This window comes from Galeopterus variegatus, unplaced genomic scaffold (genome assembly GCF_000696425.1).
Source record: "Galeopterus variegatus unplaced genomic scaffold, G_variegatus-3.0.2 Scaffold406, whole genome shotgun sequence".
Lineage (NCBI taxonomy): Eukaryota > Metazoa > Chordata > Mammalia > Dermoptera > Cynocephalidae > Galeopterus > Galeopterus variegatus.
The window spans coordinates 135,724-148,433 of NW_007726517.1; positions in this window are offsets into that span (position 1 = coordinate 135,724).

Sequence of the window (12,710 nt, forward strand, 5' to 3'; positions counted from 1 at the left end):
CTGGCAAACTGGGAAGTGCATTATTGTGTCTCTTTTAGATGAGACCCCTCAATCTGATTCTTGTCCTTGCCCAGGCACTTAGCTTACATTTCTCTTCTTCAACCAAAATCAGTTAGTGAGTATAAAGGAAGAGAGCTGGAAATAGGGACACCGGGGCTGCAGCCACCAGAGTAGCCTCTGGACAGCTGTGTGACCTTAGCAAAGTCACTTTTCTTCTTTCCCTCTAAAGAATCAGATGGTAAATTTAAAAAAAAAAAAGTTTAACGGTCTTTTCTCCTCCCACAAGCCACGATTCCAAGAACTAAAGAGGGTTCATGGTTAGCTTTCACTGTAGAGATTAAAACCAGTCATGGGGTGCTCTCTAGCCCATGTCGGGAAGCATAGCAACTGGGGCCATGGGACACAGTGACAGGGCTAGATGTGAGGACCCGAGGCATCAGAGAGCCTGGGGAAGAAGGGAAAAGAATGTATAAACAAGGGATTCTCAACCTCAGACCTACTGATATTTTGGCCCTAATACATCTTTGTTGGGCGGAACTGTCCTGTGCACTGCAGGATGTTTAGCAGTGTCCTTGGCCCCTACCCAGTAGATGCCAGTAGCATCCCTCCCCCTAATTGTGATAACCAAAAATGTCCCTAGATATTGACAAATGTCCCTTTGGCAGCAAAATTATCCCTGGTTGAGAACCACTGGTTTAAATCTAACAAAACACTATGCTTTTTTTCCAACAAACCCTCTTAATAATTATCCCACACACTCAAAAGGAATATATGAAATTTCTACCATTGTACCCATAAAACTATCATTGCTTGGGTATTTCACTTGTTAACATTGCAGATTTAAAAGGTGAAGACCACCCCCTCCCAATTCCAACCCATTAGCAAGTTAAGAAATATGTAAATAAAGGGAAGTTGCCAAAGGGTGAAGGGGTAAAACCCATCGAAGGCATAGAAATGTAGGGTAAGGAGGCAGAAGACAGAGCAATCTGGGATGAATGAGGAACCTCCAAAAGAAAGAGGAAGTGTGTGTGTGTGTGTGTGTGTGTGTGTGTGTGTGTGTGTGTGTGTGTGTGTGTGTTTTAAGCAGATTTCTCAGAGTGGAGGCAGAGAAGTCTACAGGGATAGAGAGTAACCACATGCTGAGGAAAAAGAGGCTGGATGGAAAGAAAGAGAACTAACAGCTGGACATAGGAAAGAAGAGAATTGGAAGCTGGAGCCAGAAAAAATGGAAGCACGTGGGGAGGTAACACCAGAGCACAGAACACGAGCAAGCAAGACAGCAGCAGTGCTTGCTACAGAAATAGAATCCGCACAGCCACTACTCACTCCACCAGTCAGCCAATTGACATCCATCAAGTATACATTGAGGGTCTACCAAGTGCCAGGCACTATGTTAGCTACTGGAGGTATAAAGATAAAAATCTTTGCCCTGCCCTCAAGAAGATTAAGTCTATCTGGTGAAGTTCATGAACAGTCCATGATTGTCTCTCCGAGAGGAAACACTCTGAGACTGTCAGTTCATGTTGCTTAGACAATGAAACAGCATAATTGGGAAAGAAAAGCAGCTCCCAGCATGCTCCCTACCATCTTCAGTTGGCTTGAAAACAGCAATAGGGATGGAAGTCTTATATGAGGTTATATAAGAGGTTCCAGAAACCTCTAGCCACCCCTCCCCTCAAAGAAGCTCTGATTTACAGCACCGATTTTCAGGGAGACCCTCTTACTGTCAAGTCAGCTGAATTTCTGTGAATTTTAAATGTCCAGGGGTTGAGTTGCTGTTTTGAATTAGTTCCTCTTGCCAAGGGATATAAGAAAAGGCTCCCAAAGGAAGCCTGCAAAAACAGCTCATTACTGTGCAATCCATTCCCCCGCCACCTCGCAGAAGATGCAGGTGGAAAAGCTTTGTTGCCACTGTCTGATAACAGAGGTGGTAGCCTGAATACTAACCAGAAAGCCACAGAGAAGAAAATGTTTTCTGAGAAAACGTGTCTTTTCTGCAGGTAGGAAAACAACGAGACAATAAACTACAGGTCTCCATTCACAAATCTCAAGTGGGTAAAGCTGTAAGAACCTTGGGAAGGACTGAAAAGGTTAGGTCTGCGGGTCCGGTTTGGAATAAGCTGTTTTCGGTGCCTCCCTTTTTCCAGCTCACACACAGCGCAATCAGTTTGCTCAAATGAGCACAAACAAAGGAATAAATTTGTTGGAAAGGGCAGACTTCATTATACTCTAATTAATGTAAATCTCACCCACAGAGAGGAAGCAAAATAAATAGCTACAGTAATAAAAGTTTAGGGTTTTTTTGTATTGTTTCATTTGAATGGAGGAGTAGTTCAGGAGTGACTGAAAGGGTTCAGATTTGATGGGGTTTCAGAAATGAATTTTTAGGGCCGGCCCGGTGGCGCACTGCTACAGTGCGCCACTTGGGAAGCGCGGCGGCGCTCCCGCCGAGGGTTCGGATCCCATGTGCAGACCGGCGGCTCACTGGCTGAGTAAGGAGCAGGGGCAACACCAAGGGTTGCGATCCTGTTGCCGGTCCCCGTCCGGTACGGGCGCGGCACTGAGGGTTGTGATCCGTTGCCAGTCACGAAAAAAGACAAAAAGACCAAAAAAAAAAAAAAAGAAATGAAATGAATTTTTATATAGTAATTTCTTAGAAGAACAAACTACCTAAAACATTTGGGTGGTTGTCCCTAATCCAAGTCAGTAACATCCTTCCTTTCTCAGAAGGGAATGAACCATGTGGGAAACAAAGAATGTTGGGAAAACAAAGAGACCAAAGTTAAGAGCAAAACTCCTAAGACAGTGTTTTTTAAAAAGCCTAAAACAGTAAAGGGGAAGAAAATAAAATCATTGAGGCATTGTCATATTGACATCATCAGACCAGCAGAGCTGAAAAATCAAACGTGAGTTTATTGCTCCCTAGGCAAGGGAAAACTGGGTCAGGCTGAAGTGAGTTCAGTGAGTCTCCCCCAGTCTCCCCAAGCAGAAGGGTAGGAGAGGATCAAAAAGGAATTGCCAAATAAGGCAGGCTTCTGAAAGGCATTATTTGATTGGTTAGGGAGGGGATTACAAAGTCTATTTGGGAATAGGTCATTGTTTGAATCTGACACGATGCCCCAAGATGTATTGCATTGAGATTCTGGCAGGCTCAGGGTCATGCAGCAGCTAACTGAATAATAAAATCCCTAGCATTGGCTAGTAATTTCCAAGTTGTATTTTCCAAGTTGCCTGATGATATAACATAAGATAACAGTAAGCACAAAGGCCAGGAGCTGAAATGAACCTGGTATGTTGAGAAACAGCAAGCAGGCCAGTGTGGCTAGAGCAAAATGAGGGATGAGGAGAAGGATACGAAATAAAGAGATTAGGCAGTGCGTTAGTCGGGGTTCTCCACAGAAACAGAACCACCAGGAGATATATACATTCATGTGTCACTTAATGATGGGATATGTCCTGAGAAATGCGTCGTTAGGTGATTTTGCCGTTGTGTACTTGCACAAACCTAGATGGTGCAGCCTGCTACACACCTATGAGTACATCTCACGTGACCACTCTCCTACATGCAGTCTGATATTGACCGAAACGTTGTCATGCGGTGCATGAGTCAAGTTGACACATAAAATTAACCATCGCAGGTAGGGTCCAGATCTGCCCAGGATGTGGTAGGACATGGACTTTTATTCCCAATGTGATGGAAATGTGTTGAATTTTGAGCAGGGAAGTGACAAATCTGATTTACAACGTTTATAAGATTACTCTGACATGTGAAGAAGATTCTCTAGGGGAGAAAGCAGAGAAGCCAGTGAGGAGGCGTACAGTGGTAGTCCAGGAGATGATGGTGGCTTAGACTAGGGGGTGATAATGGATAGAGGACAGATCCATGATCAGTGCTGAAGGGAGAACTGACAAGACTGATGAAGGATGTAAGGTGGGAAGAAAAGACGGAAATCAACATGACTTCTAGATTTCCAGCCAGAGCACCTTTTTAAAGTTTTAAGAAGGGTGAACACTAGAAAAGTAAAGGCTTTAGGGGGTAATTGGAAATTCAGATCTGGACACATTAAGTTGGAGATGTGGGTGAGACTTCCCAGTAAATGGCAGCCGGATATTTGAATTTGGAGCTCAAATGAAAGGTAGAGGTATAAATTGGAGTTGTTATCATATAGATGTTATTAAAAGTCACAGGACTGGTTCAGATCATTTAGAGAGCAAATATTGATAAAGAAGGCAAAGAAAGGAAGGGAAGGGAGGGGAGAGGAGGAGAGGAGAAGAAAAAGCATAAGACTGAGCCATGACAACATGTAGATATCATGCTATGGTTATTTAGATTGAAGACATTACAGCATGTTTATATGTTGATGGTAGAGAGGGGAGACTAGGTGATGCACAAGGGGAATAATTGAAGGACACAGTCCTTGGTTCACTGAAAAAGGATGGAACGAGGGAACAGGTTGACCCTAGAGAGGCATGGTAACAGAATAGTTATGACAGGCAGGAAGGGAAAATATAAGGTTACAGATGTCTACAAGTAAGTCAGTCCAGTTAGTGGTAGCAGGATAAGGCAGTCTTGTTTTTTTTGAATGCTTCTATTTTTCTCAGTGAATTAAGAAACAAGATCATTAAGTATGAGAAAAAGAAGGCAGTATTGGAGTATTTGAGGAAAAAGAAGGTATGAAATAGTGTCAGGGAATGGAAGAGCAATTGACCAGGGAAATATTATAGAATGGTCAAGTAAGTTAAAATTTAGTCATTAATTTGAAGTGAGGCCAGCAGCAAGGTTGTGTGTTTTTCTCCAGTGGCATTCTGCTCCTCAGATGTAAAGTAGGCAGAGATTTGGGTTTAACCTGAGTCAGAAGGACTACCAGGTAACTGAGAAGCCAGAGATTTGAGTAGAAGATCCTTTTGGATGTGAAAATTGCAGGAAAATAATAAGAATAGTAGTAGAGAGAGACAGAGGAAGGGCCGGAGCCATGGCCTAAAATATCCATCAAAAGAGTAGAGGTGACCAGGAGGTCAGCAGGCACAACAAAAGGTCAGTAGTGGAACAAAAGGCTAGTAGGGTGGTGGCATGTGCTTCAAAGAAGCTTTGGTTTTTGAGAGGGAGGAGCAAGGAAGACACGATCCCAGCAAGCTCAGAAGTAAGATGGGTGAGGGAGGGGAGCTGCGGGGAAAGCAGTGGGAGACAGGTTAGATCAGTGATTCTCAACTGGGGGTGATTTTGCCCTCCAGGGGACATCTGGCAATGTCTGGAGACATTTCTGGTTGTCACAACTGGCAGGGGTGGGAGTGAGGTGCCAGAGATGCTGCTCAACATCCCACAATGCCCAGGACTCCCCACAACAAAGAATGATCCAACCCAAAATGTCAGTAGTACTGAGGTTGAGAAACTCTGAGTTAAATCAAGAAGGGAAAAGGGTTTTTTTTCCAGCGGGCAGAGTGGAAGGACTTGAGGAGTAAAGAAGGTGTGGAAGTGAGTCAAAGTAAGAGATAAAGACTTATGGGGAAAAGGGTCTGGGCAGTAAAAGGGACCTGGGAAGACTGACAATTTGGTGGTGACTAAAGGATGTCAGATGTCATGGGTTTGGTACTGAAGAGGAGATGGATGAACAGTTCTATTGGCAGCTTTCTTCTTTGGACTAGTCTCTTTGGCAGGTTGTGGAGGTGAGGAGGGCAGGATGGGAGGAGGACAGAGTACCCCCTGGTGTGTTCACCAAGAGGAGATTCCTGAGGGCTTCTCTTCTGTCCTGCTGGTGACCAGGGGAAGGGCAGTCTTAACATGAGCTTAACCTAGGCTTCAAATCTAGTCCATGAAAAGAAGACACAATTTTATTGTATAACATCAAGGTAGATAGCTATAAATGGGCAAAAATTCAAAGTCATAAAATCCTATATTAAAATGTCACATTTTGGGGCTGGCCCGGTGGCGCACTGGAGAGTGCGCTGCTTGGGAGCGCAGCGGCGCTCCCGCCGAGGGTTCGGATCCCATGTAGAGACCGGTTCCCGCTCACTGGCTGAGCACAGTGAGGGCGCAACACCAAGGGTTGCAATCCCGTTGCCAGTCCCCAGTACGGGTGCGACACCGAGGGTTGCAATCCCGTTACCGGTCAGTAAAACAGACAAAAAAAAAAAAAAAAAAAAAAAAATTCTGTGATAGGACTTGCCTCACCCATGTTAGTAATTTATATTTGAAGATGCTTACTGGTGAAGGTAAGATTAATAGTACCAATTATTTAATGCATTGCAATTTTTCTTCAAATATTACCCAAAATATTTTACATTTCTATCAGACAGTTTTATACTTAATTAGGATAGTGAGGTTACATTTTAGAATAATATATTCTGATCAAGCAAGACTCGTCTGGTCTTTAAAAGTGATCTAAGTTCCTGGCAGAGAAATATATTGGAGTCATATGCTCACATTTTTTCCTGATAGCAAATATGATTATGGTGTGATAAAAAAAAAAAAAATGTAAAGTGTTACTGCACCAGATCAATGTACCTTAAATGTGTCATTTACATTTTGACAGTTTCAAATACTCCCTTTTTATTCCCTCCTTTGTGCTAGAACACTGCAAATTCAGGGGAATTTGTGACTGTTGGTGTTGAAACCTCCCTCCCCCCCATTTTCATGGACAGAGTTATCAAGTTGAAGGAAAAGCTACAGATTTCTTGGAAATATTTTTTCCCAAAACAGATTGATAATTTTACTGTTTTTTTAAATAAAAATAATGTTAATAAATAACTAGTCTGTGCCAAGAATTGTGACTCAAGGAGTATAGTACTTTAATTAAAGCATTTCTAGCTATTTTATCAAAACACAATTTGAATTCTCGCCAGGCAAATCAAAAGGGACAAAAGTTTAAGGTGATTCTTCAAATTCAGTTGTAATATTTTAAACTTTACAAGGATTTTTAAAAATTGCCAATAAAGGAAATTTCATATTTTAAAATGTGCTACTTTAAATTTAAAATATATATACGTGATTTAAACCATTGAATAAGATTTTCATAACAGATATATTTAAATTTAGTTTACAATTATTTTATTTCAAGTATTATTTTGAAATTATTGTTATTTAGGGATTCTTTTATTTCAAGTATCAACATATTAAATAATGCATTATAAATCCAGATTGTTCAGGGATATTTTCATGATAATAAGCAAATGACCAAATGTTGTCAGTAGAGCTTTTTGACTGACTCACTTAAAACTCACACTAATGACTTTTTTATGTGGTCCTTGAAATTTTTTTTAGGCTCCTTCTTTACTGTCTTGTCAGAATGTATCCTTGGTCTCAAGGGGAGCTGAGTTGCACCGTGTAGACAGAACAAAACACATTCAGCAATGCTACTGAGGAAATATCCTAATATTGATAATGAGTGTAAAGAAAACAGTTTAAATCTTGCTTTATAATTTTGCTTGAATGTCAGTAAGGTGTTTTGGTCTGTGTGAATGATAGTGGGTCTATAAAAAACTGTTTCTGAATAACTCTATTAATCAGATTGTAAATTTTTGTGTAGGTAACCTCTTGCTAGGACTACCAAGAAAAGTAGTATCTGTTAGTGAAGTTGTATGCAGCTCCACTACTTCCACCCCAACAAGTAAATCAAGATGAAAAGGGATTGAGGCGGGTGAGTTAAGAGGAATAAAATCATTTATTCCTTTAGAAAGGGAAAAAGAGAAAAGTGTGGGAGGGAATGAGAAAATTACTCTATCCATCTAAAAGTGCTTGTGTGAGACTTTTCCTCTTTTTTTTATTTTTCTGCCAAGTAGAAAAACAAAGAAGGAAGAAAGAGAGAGGAGGAAGAGGGAGGGGGAAAGGATTGTGGGAGAGGAGAGAGAGTGGGAAGAGGGAGGGCAGGTGGGAGGAGAGAGAGAGAGACAAAGGGAGAAATAGATGCAGGGAAAGGAAATGGAGAAGAGATGCTGTGTCATCCTCTTCCCTCCCCACCCCCCACAGGACACCTCCTCTGGCAGCTGATGGAGACAGAGGCTGAGAGAGAAGCCACAGTTCTGTTGTGAATGAAGAAGCCATGAGGGCTTTAAATCAAAGCAAAGTCACAAAGCAGTAAAGTCAGGATGAGCTCAGTGAGTTCAGCACCACAGCAAGCAGATGAGAAAAAGAGCCAAAGGTTTCCCTGTCTAAAGAAGTAAAAGTTAAGAGAGGAAGACCAGGCATTAACATAGTTACCAAATAGTGCATTTTAACTTAGGCTGGTTTACCTTATAGTTGCAATTAATAGCCTTTTTTTATTGTTGTGTCTGTTTTCTAATACTAGTTTAATAAAGAGATGCATATTTGATAAACATTGTGCAGAAAATGCAGTCTTTTATCTTTGGGAGGGAATTTAGGTGGAAAATACTATACAAGCTTCAGGAAAACTATCGGCCCAGCCATACTGAAACATGGCCATGGACATGTCATTGGCACTTAGTTGTGCTATGGTTTGAACGTGTTCTCCAAATTTCATGTATTGGAAACTTAATCCCCAAATTCATATGTTGATGGAATTTGGAGGTGGGCCTTTGGGAGGTAATTAGGATTAGACATAAGGTCATCAGGGTGGGGACCCTATGATGGGACCAATGATTTTATAAGAGGAAGAGAGACTTGAGCTGGTATGCTCTTACCCTCTTTCCATGTGATGCTCTGCACCGCCTCAAGACTCTGCAGAGAGTTCGCACCAGATGCAGCTCCTCAAACTTGGACTTCCCAGCCTCCAGATCTGTAGGAAATACATTTCTTTTCTTTATAAATTACCCAATCTCAGGTATTCAGTTATAGAAACAGAAAATAGACTAAGACAGTTGGCATTCAAGAAATATTTGTTGAAAGAATTAATAAACAAATGAATGAATGCAAGCAAACCAGTCACAGAATTCCTAAAATTACAGGAAAAATGTGTTAACGTTGACAAAACAAACTCTGGAAAAGAGAAAACCTAAGTTATAAGCTAATAGAAAATGCCTCCTCCTCCAGCAGTCAAGAGCATCAGTCAGCTTTTAATGACAGCATATATGCATATTTACGTTAAACTAAACACATGCACTTGACAGCTTAATTTACAATGTTTTTTCCTGACCACTTTGTTTCTTCAGAAATCTGCTAAACAAGAACTAAGTGCCCAAATGTATGCACTGTGGCGTTTCAGATGTTGAACGAACAACCTCTGTGGCATAGTGTAACAAGCATTTCCTCCCAAGAAAGCTTTCCAGAATGTAATGCTTGCATCCCATTTTTGCTGCTTGAGACAGAGTGATTTGCCCTCCGTTAAACATGCTTTGCAGTTAATCCTCTCAAAAGTGAGTTCATAAGCCAACCGAACAGCTCTGTGCATTAAGGGATTTGGTCAATGACCATGTTTTAATGACCATCAGATCACCAGGCAGAGGAGTTCTTTTACTTGTAATTCCCACCCACTGCCCCCACCCCCACCCCCCCACAGCAGAGACTGCTTTAAATATGCAGACACTGGGAGATGGGGTAGGGAGCCATGCCAAGAGGAGAGAGTGTGAATTATCAGCACATCAAAGCCTTGGAAACTAACTGACAAGCCTGATTCATAGGTAGAAATGTCCCTTAGCAGAGGCAGTCTTTCTTACATTCCATGTTGAGTCTTAACCTGTTCTTTTAAGTTACAAAATATGGCACAGCAGGAACTTACCACCCAAAGGACACATCCTCAAGCATAAATTAATGGCTCCATCTGAAAGCACTCAAAATAGTGCATTCGAATCTGGGGAACAAGTAAGGCTGGCCTTACCATACCCTTCCAACGTGACTTAGCACTTTCTTCCACCACTACAAAATATCTGGCCTCATCTTTATCTCCTCTGGGGTTATTTTTGTAAATTTTATATGGATTAATTCAGATAGTCAAAGATCTTGAATCAGATAGGTGGCTTCCAGATTTGAACCCAACACCTTCGCTTTCAGGCAATGTAATCTTGGAATAAATAACTTTAACCTCTGTATGACTCAGTTTCTTCACCTGCAAAATGGACTAAGACTAGTACCTCTGACATGGAGTTGTTGTGAGAAATGGGATAATGCATATAAAATGTTTAGCGGAGTGGAATATAATACACACTCACTGAATGTTCACCAAAAATAACAACTGCTATCTATTATTATACTTATAGCAATCCTATGGAATTGTCAAAACTTAAAGGTAGCAGAGGATTTTTAAATTAGTAAATCAATTAATTTTTTAATCTACACATTGATTGTACATATTTATGGGGTACAGAGTATTATTTCAATACCTGTATACAATGTGTGATGATGAAATCAGGGTAATTAGCATACTCATCATCACAAAATTTTATCATTTCTTTGTGATAAGAGCACTTGAGCTCCTTTCTTCTGCCAATTGAGATTATACATTAAATTACTGTTAATTATACATGCCTAGGACTACTATAGACCAGGTAGTAGGGGTTCTAAAAAGCATTAAAAGTAACAGCTTCCTATTAAAATCCCCTGTTATTATATTGCGTTTGTTTTGTTTTTAGTACCAATCCTCCAGGTTCCAGCCCCAGAGATTGAGATTAAATTGATCTAGGTGGGGCCTGGGCATTGAAATTATTATTTTTTTTTTTTTGTCTTTTTTCGTGTCCGGCAACGGATCGCAACCCTCAGTGTCGCGCCCGTACTGGACCGGGACCGGCAACGGGATCGCAACCCTCAGTGTTGCACCCGCACCTCGCTCAGCCAGTGAGCGGGAACCGGTCTGTATGTGGGATCCGAACCCTCAGCGGGAGCGCCACTGCACTCCCAAGCGGCGCACTGTAGCAGTGCGCCACTGGGCCGGCCCTGAAATTATTTTTTTTAAGTTAAACCAGTCATCCTAATGAGCAGCCAGGATTGAAAGCCACAGATATATCACAACTCCCTCATTTTACAGATTAGGAGACTGATCCCAGAAAGGTGAATTGACCTTCTGAAGATCGCATGGCTATTTAGTATGTCTAAGACTCAATCCCAACTCCTGTCCTCTGCTTATAACCCTAAAGAGTCACCTCAGTAAAGTTCTACCTGACTTTACTTATCTTCTAAAGTATGTGTTTTACACCTACATGGGGGCTTTGGAAAATAAGATACCCAGTCCTGAGGTGGTAGATAGCCTCCCAAGGGGCAGGACAGTCCTTAGTCTGTGGATCAGGAATCTATGACCCAAAGATGATTTTTGGATCCTGGACAGAGAAACGGTTTCTGGACAGTGAAACACTGCAATGGTGCTGTGGACCTATGGGAATGAGCACTATTATTATCAATTGGTTTTAATGTTGTCACCAGAGGCATGTGTGACTGAGGGCTGTGGTACAGGCTTCCCTGCCTGGTGATCAGCACACAGGCAGTTAAGAAATGGACAATAAAGTCATAATTACTAGAGCCTGTTCAATATCATGGCCATATCTTTGCTTACTTTTACTTCTCTTCCTTCTGAATTTTGTATTTCTAAAGATAAAATTTAAAACCTTAAACAACATAGATTGGGTTATGCTGTAGCTTCACTCTACTCCAGGCCCATTCCTACCTCTGTGTCTTTAGTTATGCTGCTCCACCCTCCAGTAATGCCCTCCGTTTTTTTCCTCCTTTTCCTCTATGCAAAATTTTGCCCATTCATCAAGGCCCACCTCTGTCTTAACTATCTCTACCTCGAATATTTTCTCTTGCCTGTGAACTTCCATACCAAATCAATACCACAGAGTTCAATATGTAATCCAATTTAGAAACTCAGTTATGAGCTCCTAAGGGTAGAAATTTGCAGGAACATTTTTCTGTATCCAATACACTAGAATATGGCTGAGCATGTATCAGATTCTTGATAAACAATTCTAGTCGGTTTATTGCTTATCTCTTACTTGTTAAAGGGGAGGTAATGGGTGGGACAGTGAAGGAAAAAATATGGATAAAACAGTGTTAAACTTCTTGCTGTGTAATGGAGATGCAAAGAAGATTACTCAAAGCAATATGAATGAAATGAGAAGCCCAAAGGGACTGCACCTCAGCAACTCCTCTATTAGAAGGAGAGACTGGGTACAGCCCTGATTCAAAGTTAGCTTCTGTTTTTATGGTAAAGACAAGGAAGTTTCACAAGAAAAATCAGTTGATTCAATCATTTCAAAAGGACACAAAGACATGGGCCACGTGATGAAAGTTATCTACAGCTAAGTATAGCTTAAACAATAGAAACTAGTGATTTAAGCAAGAGTTACATTCTTATGATTAAATCTAAGTATAACTATCTCTAAAGTTTCCACCAACAAACAGCTTGCCCTTAGCAAACATTTTTTTCACATTTTTCCCTACAGCAATTCTTTCAACATCTTTTAATAATAATCAGTATGTTAAATAATCAAAGTACATAATCCCATCACTAAACAGTGATTAGAATTGATTAGATGGGCCTTTGCTCACTAGCTGTAGGCTGTTGCCCCCTAACTGAGGACTTTTGTCCCATACATGCATTACCTAAAAACCCTATACTAAAAATCAACTGAAAATCAACATATACTTGATTAGAATTGATTAGATGGGCTTTTTGCCTGCTAGCTGTAAGCCACTGCCTCCTAGCTAATGACTTTTGTCCCATAAGATTTTAGCTAAAGAGCCCTGTCTAAAAATCAAGAGAATCAAGATGTCCAACCCTCTACATTTCCCCCCTTTTAATTATTGAAAAGAATCAGAAGAAATCAAGGAA